Source organism: Penaeus japonicus, unplaced genomic scaffold, assembly GCF_977035675.1.
Source record: "Penaeus japonicus unplaced genomic scaffold, GWHDUDI00000001_assembly GWHDUDI00000029, whole genome shotgun sequence".
Taxonomy (NCBI): Eukaryota; Metazoa; Arthropoda; class Malacostraca; order Decapoda; family Penaeidae; genus Penaeus; species Penaeus japonicus.
The window spans coordinates 24,958,977-24,962,130 of NW_028234431.1; positions in this window are offsets into that span (position 1 = coordinate 24,958,977).

Below are 3,154 nucleotides of genomic sequence, written 5' to 3' on the forward strand. Positions count from 1 at the left end.
TTTAATTATCATGATTATCATTAGTACTATCATTATCATTATTGTTGATGTTTTTATCATCAACATCACCGCTATTATCAGTATTACCATCGTCATCATAATTGTTACTATTATCATCATTATTATTTTGATTTTAAAAGCTGTTTTCTTTAATAATTCCATTCCGGTTCTTAGCCTAAAACCTAGTGTTGGAAATGATATCATAACACAAATGTCTCGATGTTAAAACACCATAGAAAGTCTGGGATGAATTTAGTCAGCGCCAAATCCTTTTACATAGGTACATGATAGATGTATGGGGAATATATTTAATTTAAGTTCTTTAGGATTTAGTTTGACAGAAAGTTCGTAGTCGACAAAATTACTATTCCTTTTTAAGTTGTTGAAGTGTTCTTATCATAAGTAGTGTGGTTTTTACGGTTTTGATATTCCACATTCTTGCAACTGCAATATCTAAATCCGTATATATATATATACATATATATATATACATATAATAATATAATATATATATATATATAATATATAATATATATATATATAATATATATATATATATATATATAATATGTATATATATATATATATATATATATTTATATATATATATATATATATATATATATATATATATATATATATATATATATATATATATATATATATATACATACATACTTGTCTGAACTAGGCTGTAACTCTTTTTTTAATCTTTGATATATATGTATTTTTGCATTGTTTTACACCGTCTATATATACATAATTTTCTGAACTAGATTGAAATCATCCTCTGGTTAGAAATAAAATAAACTAAGAAGCATCTTTAAAAGAAGACACAAGCTACTCAAATAAATCCCCAAGACACGTCTTCGACAGGAAATGGGCGTAAGCAGATGAAATTCGCAAAAGTGGGCAAAAATAAGATATGATTTATTGACTATAACGTGTGTCGAAAATGCTAGGTTGAAAAAGAAGCTTAAAAAAAAAAAAAAAAAAAAATCAGAATAATCGAGGGGATTCTATATTGTAAAAAGCGAATATTATGTGAAAATAAAATACAGAATAATAATCAAGAGGGAGAACATTCAAGGGAAAAAGTGCATGCAAGCAGAGGCTTCAATCGACATGCAAACGAGTACAGGAAAGAGAGGGAGTGATTGGCAGATGATGATTGCAAGTAGATTACGTTCGGTGCTACACTTTAGCTGTGAATTATGGCACTATAAAGTCGAATGGTTTATGCAACAGAGCGGCCTTCTATGGCACTGCAGCTACAAGCATACTCGATAAATTTCTGATCCACTTCCATAATATATTACTCGAGTTTCAGTCATACGGTTATCTATTTACAAGTGTCAAATACAAATATTAAGTATAAACTAAACTAAAATAAAGTGGAGGAGAAAAAGAAAGACAGAAAAAACAGAATAACCATTCCCTATTTTGTTATAAAGTACGTAAAGACGTGATCTAATTGCAATGTAATTCTTATTAGGGAATCGGAAATTGTTATAGAATGAATTCAAAATATTGTATATATATATATATATATATATATATATATATATATATATATATATATATATATATATATATATATATATATATATATATGTATACACACACACACACACACACACACAACACACACACACACTATAATCGAAAAACATTTATAAAAAAATAGAATCGGAGAAACAAAAGGAAAACCTTCTGTACACCATCATCACAGACGGATGGGTCAAGTCCACCAACCACTTAAAACTCATCATTGAAATCGCAACCGACAACTACTCTGACAAATTCCTGATCGTCTCAGCTGACTTGACACAAACTCCCTGCATGCGAGACGTTACCTGTGTTATCAGTCATAAGCGTGTTACCTGCCAATACCGGTAGGACTTTCACACTTACCGGTATCACGCGAAAGCAAATTCTGACACTGACACCAGCCTGACATGAGGACATGAGGTTACTTTGTTATGTAAAAAAGACATGTTGCCTTCGCAGATGCTGCTGTGCATTCTAGTCTGACAGGATTGCTAGCTGAATAATTCTTGAGTTAATACTCGTCTCGTTCCGTATGTAAATTGTTCATTATAAAGTTCATCTAGCTTTGAACTCTAACTCTGTTTTATAGGCATTTTCCCCTCTCGTCATCATACATGTTTTCTTCTTATTAATCATCCTCTTTTTCTTTTCTGATTGTCTAATCAATATTTACCTCTTGACAACACATATCTACACGTATCGGGTTCGAGTCCCGGTCAGGGAGGTAAAATATGTATTTCTATATTAAATGCGTTACTGCATTCTACCATCTTTCTCACCTATTTCTTCTCCCCGTTCCCATCTACAAAGCTATAATTCCGTGTCTACTTATGTTTTGTTCTACCTATCTCCTCACACCTACCTATCTCACAATGTCTCTCTTCTCTAGGACTCTTCTGCTAATATTTTTCTTTTTCTGCTAATATTTTTTTTCTGCTATTATTATCACTCCTCATTATGCCTCGACTACCTATCTACCAACGTTATCTATCTCAAGCTTTCTAACTTATTCTAGTTATTTTACTTACTTGCTTACTTCACCAATTCACTCTACACTCTAAGAGTCTATTTACTTATTCTACACCTAGGCGATAACCAATTGACGCTTTACTCCCCCTTCATCCTAACTGCACGCTCCCCTACCCCCACCCCCTCTATCTATTTACCCCCTTCACCTCTCTCGCTTTTTACCTTTCTTTCTATTTCTCTTTCTCTCTCTCTCTCTCTCTCTCTCTCTCTCTCTCTCTCTCTCTCTCTCTCTCTCTCTCTCTCTCTCTCTCCCTCCTCCCCTCTCCTCCCTCTCCACCTTTTTTCACCTACGATACATGGCCACACACGTACACCCCTTTCTCTGTCTCCCTGCCTGGCCACCCGCACTTTCCTACCTTCCCTATTTGGCCATTCTTACTTCCGGCATCACACCACCCAAGTCAGGGCCACACCGAGAGAAAGAAAAAGAAGAAGGGGAAAAAAGAAGCACAGAGATTGAACCCGCGATAGAAATAAGAACAAAAAAAGGGCTTAAACAAGGAATCGAAGAGAGAGAGATAGGTAGATAGATAGATGGATAGAGAGATTGACTAAGAAATAGAAGGCGTTAGCG